This window comes from Gorilla gorilla, chromosome 4 (assembly GCF_029281585.2).
Source record: "Gorilla gorilla gorilla isolate KB3781 chromosome 4, NHGRI_mGorGor1-v2.1_pri, whole genome shotgun sequence".
Classification (NCBI taxonomy): domain Eukaryota; kingdom Metazoa; phylum Chordata; class Mammalia; order Primates; family Hominidae; genus Gorilla; species Gorilla gorilla.
This window is the reverse complement of record NC_073228.2, coordinates 110525031-110538040: the sequence shown is the minus strand read 5'-3', so window position 1 is coordinate 110538040 and position 13010 is coordinate 110525031.

Genomic DNA, 13010 nt, shown 5'->3' with positions numbered 1-13010 from the left:
TGAAAATAGTCCTGAGATTGACTTCCAGGATATTCTAGCAGCAAAGAAAAAGATAAAGATACATTTATAGCTCTGCTTGCTTTTCATTACAAACTATCTGGACAAATGTTAAAAATCTCCATTATCCTGCGGTATCCAATAAATACTAAAAACACTATTAAGAAAAATAAATTGGCATACTGGAAGGACAACATATAATCTGAGTGATACCGCCCCTGGTAGCAAGCTTCCAAAATGCTCCTTTCTCCCAATCCTTACTTTTTCATATTCACACTCATGTAATTTCCTCCGGACTGTGTCAGGCTGAATCCTGTCCAAAATTGTACCAACGTGGCTGCCCTATTTCTTAGACTTTTCTCTTGGGAATAGCCAGTGACTATATCTTGAGGTCCCTTTAGCACCCTGCAGACATGCACACGTGGAGATCCACTAAAGTCCCATGATTAAACCAACTTGCCAGCCCTATGATTGAGCCAACATGAAAGCAATTTCTGCATCAACCATGGAACCTTCAGGTGATGCCACCCGATTTTACAGCTCGATTGCAACTTATTATAAAGTCCTGGGCCAGAACTGCCCAGCTATTCTGCACCTGAATTCCTGAATCATAGAAATTATAAGAGATAATAGATACCTAATATAATTTTAAATCATTAGGTTTTAGAGGGTGGGGTGCGGTGGCTCACGCCTGTAATCCCAGCACTTTGGGAGACTGAGGAGGGCGGATCACGAGGTCAGGAAATCGAGACCATTCTGGCTAACACGGTGAAACCCCGTCTCTACTACAAATACAAAAAATTAGCCGGGCGTGGTGGCGGGCGCCTGTGGTCCCAGCTCTTGGGAGGCTGAGGCAGGAGAATGGCGTGAACCCCAGAGGCGGAGCTCGCAGTGAGCCGAGATCGCACCACTGCACTCCAGCCTAGGCGACAGAGCAAGACCCCGTCTCAAAAGAAAAAAAAAGAAAAAAAGAATTAGGTTTCAGAAACAGTTCGTACGTAGGAATAGATAACTAATACACTTCTGTCAAGAACTGCACACAGTGTAAGATTTTTATCCCGCCTGCAAGCTAATGAGTTAGTCTGCCACAGTTTCTTTGATGATGGTAGAAGACATAAGTCTCCTGGGTCAGACATAAGATACTTTATCACTTATGGCATAGAAATAATCACACAAGCTTTATGCTTGCATTGTCCCTCGTTGCTCCCAAAGTCCCGTGGGGATGATGCCGAAGTTGACCCAGATAAATGCTGTGTACCCAGTGGTTTCATGTCACAGCTGAGGAGTACCAAGTTTAGGAAACTCCAAATCTTATAAGGGATCTACTAGCAAACCTGCCCAAATTTGCACCAGAGGAAAACATTATCTTTATTGTTCTGGTATGGAAACAAATTTTCCTTTGCTCAAGAGGAAGATACTAGCTCTATCTTCCAAGGATGTTTGTATAGCAAAGGTAGTCAGGGACAGAAATTGTCACAAGACATGTAGAAACACCATGAAAACTATCTCACAACAGTACATTAAAAAGTTTACTGCCTAAAAGGATAAACATACATACCAATTTCACAGTGCCAGTACTGCAATTGGGAATCTAAAGCCCATGAACATAGTTTAGTGAAGTAATGTAACTAAAATTTAACCCATAGCATGTCATTCCTAATTAAATCAATAAATATTCCTACTTTAAACTCTATTAACTTAAATAAAATACATTTTAAAAATGTGTTTAACGATACAACACATCAAATAAAGACAATATTTTACATTTATCTTAGGTTCGTGGTACATTGGCAGGTTTGTTACGTAGGTAAACTCATGTCATTGGGGTGTGTTGTGCAGATTATTTCGCTACCTAGGTATTAATCCTGGAACCAATAGTCATTTTTTCTGCTCCTCTTCTTTTTCCCACCCCTCACTCTGAAGTAGGCCCCAGTGTCTGTGGTTGCCCTCTTTGTGTGCATGTGTTTTCATCATTTATCTCCCACTTATAAGTGAAAACATGTGGTATTTGGTTTTCTGTGCCTGCATTAGTTTGCTAAGGATGATGGCCTCCAGCTCCATCCATGTCCTACAGAAGACATGAACTCATTCCTTTTTATGGCTACATAGTATTCCATGATGTATATGTGTCACATTTTCTTTATCCAGCCTACCACTGATGGGCATTAGGTTGATTCCATGTCTTTGTTATTAGGAATAGTGATGCAGTGAATATACATGTGTATGTGTCTTTATGATAGAATTATTTATATTTCTTTAGGTTTATACCCACTAATGGGTTGCTCTGTTGAATGGTATTTCTGTTTTTAGCTCTTTGAGGAATTGTCACACTGTTTTCCACTATGGTTGAACTAATTTACACTCCTGCCAACAATGTATAAGTGTTCCCTTTTCTCCACAACCTCATCAGAATCCATTATTTTTTGACTTTTTAATAATCATTCTGACCAGTGTGGGATGGTATCTCATTATGGTTTTGATTTGCATTTTGCTAATAATCAGTGATATTGAGCATTTTTTCTTTTATCTTCCCAGTAATAACTCATTGATAATAAAAATAAACCTTCTTTCTCATAGTAAAAGTAGCTTTTCATCTTCCTTATTTTGAGAGTGCTTAGGATGAGAAAGTGTTTACTTCACATAATATCTAGTTAAGTAAATAAATTTTTAACAAGCATCAAACTGCCATTTACTACATTGAATATGGATAAAAATATTTTCAGATTTTCAGCAATGGTTACTAGAATTTATGCCAAATTTACACATCAATTTTGTTAAGTCTTTCACAATAAAGAGACTATTCAGTCTGAATTTCTATATGTATGCAATTTTATTAAGCAAGTGCTAATACAGTACAAATATTGTTTCTTTACTAATGCTAGAACAATCAAAAGCCACACATTACTCTACAGTACTCTTAAGATTTTGGTTAATCATTAAGTCTATTTCTCAACCCTCAAGGGATAAATATGGTGTCAAATATTATCAAGAATGCACAGAACAATATGGAACTCAATTTCCCATCTGAATTGACTCTCTTATTTTCTTCATATTATTAACAAAAAAGGCATATTATATTACTAAATGATATATACTAGGGCTTTAAAAAATATATTCACTTTAAGGGTTTCTTTAATTCTATAAAAACCATAAAAACCCTAGAAGAAAACCTAGGCAATACCATTCAGGACATAGGTATGGGCAGAGACTTCATGACTAAAACACCAAAAGCAATTGCAACAAAAGCCAAAATTCACAAATGGGTTCTAATTAAACTAAAGAGCTTCTGCACAACAAAAGAAACTATCACCAGAGTGAACAGGAAACCTACAGAATGGGAGAAAATTTTTGCTATCGATCCACCTGACAAAGGGCTAATATCTAGAATCTACAAAGAACTTAAACAAATTTACAAGAAAAAAACAAACAACCCCATCAAAAACTGGGCAAAGGATATGAACAGACACTTCTCAGAATAAGACATTTATGCAGCCAACAGACATATGAAAAAATGCTCATCATCACTGGTCATTATGGAAATGCAAATCAAAACCACAATGAAATACCATCTCATGCCAGTTAGAATGGCAATCATTAAAGAATCAAAAAACAGCAGATGCTGGAGAGGATGTGGAGAAATAGGAGTGCTTTTACACTGATGTTGGGAGCGTAAATTAGTTGAACCATTGTGAAAGACAGTGTGGTGATTCCTCAAGGATCTAGAACTAGAAATACTGTTTGACCCAGCAATCCCATTACTAGGTATACACCCATAGGATTATAAATCATGCTACTATAAAGACGGATGCACACGTATGTTTATTGTGGCACTATTCGCAATAGCAAAGACTTGGAACCAACCCAAATGTCCAACAATAATAGAATGGATAAAGAAAATGTGGCACACCATGGAATACTATGCAGCCATAAGAAATGATGAGTTCATGTCTCTTGACATGATGGATGAAGCTGGAAACCATCACTCTTAGCAAAATATCACAAGGACACAAAACCAAACATCGCATGTTCTCACTTGTAAGTGGGAGTTGAAAAATGAGAACACATGGACACAGGGAGGGGAACATCACACACCGGGGCCTGTGGGGGGGTGGGGGTCTGGGGGAGGGATAGTGTTAGGAGAAATACCTAATGTAAACGACGAGCTGGTGGGTACAGCAAACCAACATGGCACATGTACGCCTATGAAATAAACCTACCTGCACATTATGCACATGTACCCTAGACTTAAAGTATAATTTAAAAAAAAAACTGTTTACACTTGAATATTTTATTAAATTTAGACATTTACATATTTAAGTCAACAGGCAAAAAAAGGGCAAATGATATAGAAATAAAATTCAGACCAGATATTTTTACACTCTGTAAAACGATTTTTCACCAATGACATTTTGCTCAGGTGACATTTCTCTGAAATAATGTCATATTTTAAGATAGAATATGATACTTTAAATGTTTCTCAAATGTTTCTTGTGTATTTGGTAGTTTTATGTGTGAAAGCAAAATTCACTATCCAAATAACTAAATACATAACTAAAATAACTATTTTATTGAGAAAAGTCATTATAAATTAAAATTTTAGCTATTTTTTCCTCTGTTCACTTCATTAGATTAAAGTAAACTGATACTCCTCCCTTTCATACTTAACAAGTGGCTTTATGACAGTCATAAATAATCCAAGCCCATAGATATGCTTTTTGATAGAATGCTGATTGTAATTAAGTGTATATTATAGCTAAATGGCAATATGGATTTGCTTGGTTTGATTCTTTGTTTTATAATTATTGTTTGAAAATTCATAAAATGCTAAAACAAGTAAATCTAATAATAACACAAAGAATTGATGCTCTTTTTGTTATATCCTCTGTGTATAGATTGTGGAAGAATGCAACTGTGTTGATTCAATATTAAATAACTACTTACAAAGTTAATCTCAAATCCACCAAACAACAGATAAGTTACTCAACAGAAAAAACTCAATTGTTTTAACTCTTGTTTATACATGTGATTACATTAAAAAAGATACTAATCTATATGGTGCCATAATTCAATTTTCACAAGAAAATAATTACTTCTCTAGAACATAATCAGTTAATAGAATGATTGACTAAACAATTTTACCAATATATGAAACAATAAATTCAATTTTAGCTTTATGATATAAGATTGCTGATTTTTGTATATTTAAAAATATTTACAGATTATGTCTTATGGGAGAAATTTTGAATTACCAGATTATCAATATTAGTCTTAACAGATTAATAAACTGTAAAATAATAAAAGTCTTTATTATATCATGGATTTTATCATAGTAAAATAGCATAGTTCTCCTGGATTCAATATACAATTTATTCAGAGAGTAGAAGATTCAATTTTTGTCCCTTAACAAGATTAATATTATTTTTAATAAAAATTTATAAATATTTTCTTCTCTAAGAATCTATATTTAACTTCAGACACCTGTTTTATGAAGGATCACATTAACTATATAATTTTAATGATACTGTTATTTTATTATCTATATACAAATTATATCAATCTAGTTTCTTGATTTGTATCTTATTTTTGTGCTTTTGTTTTCTCACAACACTGTCGGCTTATTATATTTCTCTTAAGTTTAAGCCTAACAATTTCCTCTGGGAATATTATTTACATCTGTTTAAGTTGTGTGAGGCTTGTCTTTTATCTGTGACCCAATGCTTGCTTGGGTATACTTCCATGATTAATATCTAGTAGTCTAAAGATTTTGGATATCTAAGGATTACACATGAATATCTCTTTGCATCTGAAATCAAATGGGATGTTTCAATGGTTTTTCACAGTCCCTGCAGAAAAAATTTATTTTCCACCCAAATTCAATTATAGAATTACGTATGAAGATTAAAGCACTCTTCTCTACCTTTTCTTCTCATCATAGGACATAACACCTTCACAGGAAACAGAAATGAAAGGGCCAGCCATGTGCAAATCTGGGAAAATTAAGAACTCCAGCTGATAATAAGAAAACCTAGAAATTATAAACTTTCTTAGAAACCGTATCCAAGACTGTGTTTTAAGAAAAAAAAAATGCAGTTGATAAGAAAATGATGAAATTATGTATAATCAGAAGCAAATAAGTACATGAAAACCACTTGCTCCATTGCAGATGTCACTTACAAATAATGAGCACAGGATAAGCAGAAGAATATCAGCAAAACTTGGGCAATGTCAGAGAAATCAAATAAATATGAGCATGAATTATAATCTAACTCTGGGCTAAAAGAAATGGAAAAGTCTTGTTTCTATTAGCCACAATTTATCTTTTAGGCTTAAACATAAATTCATAAGAACCCTTCTTCATTGATTTTGCTTTCTAGTAGTGAAAAAGGAAAACAAGCAAAATATTTGTAAACAATCAAGTAAAGTAAAAAGATAACTTCAGATTGTGGTAAGTTCTATGAGTTAAATAAATTGGGTTGTGTTTTAGAATGTAGTGTGTGTACGTGTTGACAGCTTCTCTAGATTTCGTAATGAATAAAAGAGATGAAATTTATGTTTATATTCATGTCTGATGGTTCTCTGAGTAGCTTCTATTAAGAACTGTGAAAAGTGGGAGATTTTACTATACTTGCTGTCTAACAAGTTAGTCCACCACACTTTCATGAAGAGTTGCAGGTGACATGAGAGTCCTGGATGAGAGACAAAGGACTTTATTACTTAGAGCATATAGTAGCCAAAGTATCATCACTTATATAAGCTCATTGAACCCCAGTCCCCACAGGCTGACATGACAAAAGACACATAATGCCTGTGCATATAGTATCTTTCAGTAAAGTGGTAGAACCTGGACCATAAAAAAAAAACTCAATCTTTTAAAGGAGTTGCAAGCAAACCTATCTAAACCTTATCTCCAAGGTAGATATTGTCTTTATTATTCTGGATAACAATATCCTGCCTTTGTGTCTGGAGGCACACAGTAGCTCTATCTACCACGTATGTATGCTATACAAACATTCTATAAAAAATAGTCTAGAACAAAAGACTGTCAGTAACTATGCTTACAAGATATGCAAAAATTCAAGATACCTATGGAGAAATGTCTCCCAAGAGTCCTGCTGGTTTCAGATAATAAAAAATAAATACATGATTCACAAATATATGTTTGTTTCATAAAATTATTGTGTCTTAATTTCCACAAAATGTTATTGTAAACAAACATTTCTCATAGTTTATGTTTTATTGAAAATAGTGAAAAGTTATACCTTTTACTGAGTCATAATATTTCTTAGATTATGTTCTATCAATATTAATTTGGAAAACAATACTTTTCTGGGGAAGTTGGAATGAAATTGTCATTAAAATTTTTAAAGCAATTCTTAAATTCAAAAATAAAGTCGAATTTTGGATTAGAGATCAAACTTTGTGTTAGGGATACATGTAAGGTATTATCATCATAAAATACAAAGTATTCTAATTTAATCACATAAATCACTACTCTTAAATTGAAATCTTAACAGTTTTTAACATGTAAATAATTATGATCACATGTTTAACTTAGACATATATGTATATATGAATTGTTTAACATTGGACACTATAACTCAGCTGTCATGATTTGTGAATTACAAAATCATTATTTTGGGATTTTTTTAGAACCATGAATTAGAGCACAAAGAAAAGCAATAAAAATTCTTGGCATTGATATTTCTTCATGCAAAAATCTATAATATTCATGTAATCTATTATGAAGGCCCTATCTTCAAGCTCACTTGTCTTTTCTTCTGCAATATGTAATCTACTGATATTTCTATTCAGTGAATTGTATATTTGCCACTAAAAATTCCTTTTTTTCTCCTTATAGCATCTATTATTTTTACGCCTTCCTTAAAATTATTAAACACATTTATAATTTATAACATATGCTATAAAATTTTCATCTGTCAATTCCAGACATAGATTTATGGATTCATTTCTCCTGATTATTCTCAGATCACATTTTTCTTCTTCATTTAATGAGTATTTTTTTACTAAATGTTGGACATTGTAAATATTATGTTTTGAATGTCTGAAATTTATTGCTTTTCTCTAAAAATGTTAAGATTTTTTCTGTCAGGAAGTTATTTGTGGGTTAGCTTGATCCTTTGAAAGCTTGCTGTATGCATTGTTAGAAGAGGTCTAAAATAGTCTTTACTTAAGTAATGGTTTATCACTACTAAAATATGTGTATCTCTTTTCTGGATCTCTACTTAAAGCCTTAAGGGTTCAATAATATACCTATATGCTTTCTTTTCTGAATTCAAATGTTTTCTACTCTGTATGAGTTTTGATAGTTGTTTAGTTTACAAATTCAAGCTAGTGTTTCATTGTTCAGTCTTGTGGAATATAATTCTATACATTTGCATCTTAGTCTTTAGCTGAAGACTAAAAGGAAGTCATTGTGGGTTTCCAAAGCTCTTTCTCTGTATAACACTCTATGTGATGTTTTGCTCCATATATTCCAGCTGTCTCTACATCCATGAACTCTGAGCTTTATCTCCTTAACATAGACAGAATGTTTCCTCTAATTGATTTCCTCCTCACTATAGTCAAGAAAGTGCCTCCAGACATTCAGCAAACTGGGGCAATTATAAAATTAATCTTGTTGGTGTCTCTTCTATCAGGATTACAGCTCTGTAGTCTCTTGTTCAAAATCTAAAAGCATTTTCTGTTTGATTATAGCAGGAGGGCTAGTCTAGTAACATTTACTCCATTATAACTAGAAGCAAACTAATTTAGTTCTTTTTTATGACTTTCATTTCTGTGTTGTGATTTTTCACCTTTTGCTTAATCATGCCTATACTTTTAAAATCTCTGAACTTAAATATAACAGCTCTTTACACTTTCTGGTGTGCAAATTTCAGTGACATCTCTGCATGCCTCTTCACTTCTTTTTCCTTTTAGCTATAGATCAGTTCCCTTCTTCTGTGTGGGGGTGTTATCTTCTGTGTGTGGGTATTTGTGATTGCATGCTGGCCCTGTGGATGTTATATGGTTCAAAGTCTGGATTCTGTGGGATCACTATTTTTAATGATGAGTTTTGGATCTTACAGGCAGTTAATTTACCATTCCTCTTAGTCTTGGTTTTAGGATTTATTAGGGAAGTTCTGAAGTAGTACTTACTCTAGCATGAGTGTAGTCCTGTTTCTAAGGGAAAATTTTCTATCATTTCAATTGAATCAAGTCTCATATCCTGTTTTGTAAATTTTAGCTGCTTCAGAAGTTTCATATTTCAATTACTGTTTCCTCTTCAACAAGTGATTGTTTATGTCTTTGGGGGCTCCTCTTCCTTCTATTGTCATTCAAAAAGATTCCCCAGGTGGAACTCTTACAGAACGTCATGTCCACCTAATGTATTTCCCTTCTCTGATAGATAATAGCCTTGTGCTTTATGTTTTTCAGTGTCTGAAAAAAGCTTCTTCTTATAGTGTTTCTAGTATTATAGCTGTTTATGGTGATAGGACAAGTCTGACACCTGTTATTTCACTTTTAAGGATATTTCTTCTGAGTATAGAATTGTATATTGAAAACTTTTCTAGTGCTTAAATATGTCATTAAACTGCCATCTGGCTTTGATTGTTTTTGTTGAAAAGTCATCAATCTTATCGTTCCTTGGAAGGTAATATATCTTTTGTTTCTCTGGCTACTGTCAACGTTTTCTCTTCATCTTTCATTTTCAATAATTTCACTGTGATGCGACTGGATATAATTTTATTTACATTTATCCTGCATATAATTCAATGAAATATTTTCATCTCCATGGGATTCACTGAGGATTTCTCAGCAGTTTTAAATAATTATTTGCTGTTACTTCTTTGCGTATTGATTCTGTTTCATTCTCTTTCTCTTCATTACTTGACACTCAAGTTCATGTAGGTTAGAACTTTTGATAATGTCTCATATATCCTCTCGAATTTCATGTTCTTTTATTTTTCCCATTCCTGTTTCTTCCAGTGTTCAGATTATACATATTCTACTTCTAGTTTCTTCTCTTCTGTGTCCTATTGTGAAATATTCTATTTCTGGTCTAATTCTATGTCTATTGTGTCTAATCTCATCCAGTGTGCTCTTATTTCAGATATTACATGTTTTCTATCCAGTTTACCATTGATGGGTTTCTATCCAGTCTATCATTTAGGTTGATTCCTTGTCTTTCGTATTGGGAAGAGTGCTGCTGCAATGAACATACACATGCATGTGTTTTTGTGACAGAATGATTTATATTTGTTTGGGCATATCACCAGTAATGGGATTGCTGGGTAAAATGGTAGTTCTGTTTTTAGGGCTTTGAGGAATCGGCAAACTGTTTTCCACATTGGTTGAACTAATTTACTGTCCCACCAGCAGTCTATAAGTGTTCTCTTTTCTCTACAACCTTGCCAGCATCTTGTTTTTGACTTTTTAGTAATAGCCATTCTGACCAGTGTGGGATGGTATCTCACTGTGGTTTTGAAATGAATTGTTCTAATGATCAACGTTACTGAGCTTTTTTCTCATGGGATTTTTGGCCACATTTATGTCTTCTTTTAAAAAGTGTCTGTTCATGTCCTCTGCCCGCTTTTTAACGGGGTTGGTTTTTTTGCAAATTTGTTTAAGTTTTTTATAGATGTTGAATATTAGAGCTTTGTCAGATGTGTAGTATGCAAATATTTCTCTCATACTGTAACTTGTCTGTTTACTCTGTTGATAGTTTCTTTTGTTGTGCAGAAGCTCTTCAGTTTAATTAGATCTCATGTGTCAATTTTTGCTTTTTTTGCCATTGCTTTTGGTGTCTTCATTCAAAATCTTTTGCCAGTTGCTATGCTCACAATGGTATTGCCTAGATTTTCTTCCAGGGTTTTTACAGTTGGGGAGTAAGTCTTTAATCCATCTTGAATTGATTTTTGTATACGATGTAAGGAAGGGGTCCAGTTTCAATATCCTGCATATGGCTAGCGAGTTCTCCCAGTACCATTTATTGAATAGTGAGTCCTTTCCCCATTGCTTGTTTTTGTCAGCTTTATTGAAGATCAGATGGCTGTTGGTGTGTTGCCGTATTTCTGGGCTCTCTATTCTGTTCCATTTGTCTATGTGTCTATTTTTTCTTTTTGCCAGTACCATGCTGTTTTGGTTACTGTATTTCTGTAGTATAATTTAAAGTCAAGTAGCATGATGCCTCCTGCTTTGTGCTTATTGCTCAGGATTGCCTTGTCTTTTTGGGCTCTTTTTTTTGGTTCCATATGAATTTTCTAGTTCTGTGAAGAATGTCAATGGTAGTTTGGTATGGATAGCATTAAACCTATAAATTGCTGTGAACAGTATGGCCATTTTACCAATGTTGATTCTTCCTATCTGTGAGCATGGAATGTTTTTCCATTTTTTTTTTGGTGTTATCTCTGATTACTTTGAACAGCGTTTAATAATTCTCATTGTAGAGATCTTTCATCTCTCTGGTTAGCTGAATTTCTAGGTATTTTCTTCTTTTTTGGCAATCACAAATGGGATTACATCTCCAATTTTGCTCTTGGTATGGCTGTTGTTGGTGTATAGGAATACTAGTGATTTTTGTACATTGATTTTGTATCCTGACACTTTGTTGAAGTTGCTTATCAGGTTGTGGAGCTTTTGGGTCAAGACTATGGGGTTTTTTAGCTATAAAATAATGTTATCTGTGAACAGGGATAGTTTTACTTCCTCTATTCCTAATTGAATGCCCTTTATTTCTTTATCTTGCCTGATCACTCTGGCCAGGACTTCCAATACTATCTTAAATAGGAGACATGAAAGAGGTGTCCTTGTCTTGTGCTGGTTTTCAAGGGGAATGCTTCCAGCTTCTGACCATTCAGTATGATGTTGGCTGTGGGTCTGTAATAGATGGTTTTTATTATTTTGAGGTATGTACCTTCAATACTTAGTTTGTTGAGAGTTTGTAACATGAAGGGATGCAAAAGCCTTTCTGCATCTATTGAGATAATTATCTGGTTTTGGTCTTATTTCTGTTTATGTGATGAATCAACGTTTATTGATTTGCATATGTTGAAACAACCTTGCACTCAAGGGATAAAGTCTACTTGATCATAGTGGATTCATTTTTTGATGTGCTGTTGAATTTGGTTTGCTAGTAATTTGTATCACTGTTCATCAAGGATACTGGCCTGAAGTTTTCTTTTCTTATTGTATCTCTACCACTTTTTGGTATCAGGATGATGGTGGACTCATAGAATTAGTTGGGGAGGAGTCCCTCCCCTTCAATTTTTTGGAATAGTTTCAATGAAAATGGTACTAGCTCTTTGTACATCTCTTAAAATTCAACTGTGAATCTGTCTGGTCCTTGCCTTTGGTTGGTAGGCTATTTCTTACTTATTCAATATTGGAGCTCATTATTGGTCTGTTTAGGGATTCAGTTTCTTCCTGGCTCAGTCTTGGGAGGGTGTATGTATCCAGGAATTTACACATTTCTTCTAGATTTTCTAGTTTGCATAGAGGTGTTCATAGTAGTTTCTGATAGTTATTTGTGTTTCTTTGGGGTCACTGGTAATATTCTTTGTCATTTCTAAATACATTTATTTGGATATTCTCACTTTTCTTCATTAGTCCAGTGGTCGATATATCTTAACAATTTTCTCAAAAAACTCCATCTCTTGTATCTGTTGATCTCATGATTTTTGAATGGTTCTTAATTTTCAGTCTCTTCAGCTCTGATTTTGGTTATTTCTTGTCCTTTGCTAACTTTGGGGTTGGTTTGCTCTTGATTCCCTGGTTTTCCAGTTGTGATGTTAGGCTTTTAATTTGAGATCTTTCTTACTTTTTGATGTGGGCACTTAGTGCTATAAATTTCCCTCTTAATGGTGCCTTAGCTGTGCCTCCAATATTCTGGTTGTTGTGTCTTTTTTCTCATTAGTTTTAAAGAACTTGTTGATTTCTGCTTTAGTTTCATTATTTGCTCAAAATTAATTCAGGAGCTGGTTGTTTTATTTCCTTGTAATTGTATTGTTTTGAGT